Here is a 529-nt window from a genome sequence, read left to right as displayed (position 1 = left end):
GCTATGAAGGTCAGAAGAAAACACCATTTATACCCGTCTGCTTTTACCCTCACTGACAGGAAGTGAGAGAAAAGAACCATTTAATATTCTATGATTAAATGCATTGGTATACAGGTTTGTTTAATTTAAGGTTCCTTACTTGTGGTGACTGTGTATAGTAGTTTTCTGAGTGACAGTGATGTGAACAGGGATCTGTAGTTCTCCAGTAGCACCCATAAGCCAGCCTGCATCCTCCCTGTTCAGCTCCCTCATCGTCCCCCAATGAAGACATTTTCAGAGCGGTCGTCTTTGATCTCTGCTCTTCCAGGTTTAGCAGAATTCACTTCCACACAGAGCCCTCCGCCCTGCACCACTTCTTCACTCTCCTTGGATAATTAGTGTGACCTGCAAGGGCATTTGGGGGCCCCCCTTTCCCCACCGGTCACCTCCTGCGGTCAACCCCGAGCCCCGGAGCTTCTGAAATAAACCATAGAATTTTTAAGACAAAATATAAAGCATTGTATCTGTAGTTTTTTCCCAAAAAAAAAAA

The sequence above is a fragment of the Anguilla rostrata genome, unplaced genomic scaffold (assembly GCF_018555375.3).
Source record: "Anguilla rostrata isolate EN2019 unplaced genomic scaffold, ASM1855537v3 scaf1082, whole genome shotgun sequence".
Classification (NCBI taxonomy): Eukaryota; Metazoa; Chordata; class Actinopteri; order Anguilliformes; family Anguillidae; genus Anguilla; species Anguilla rostrata.
The sequence above is the reverse complement of the archived record's forward strand: the minus strand, read 5'-3'. Positions refer to the sequence as shown.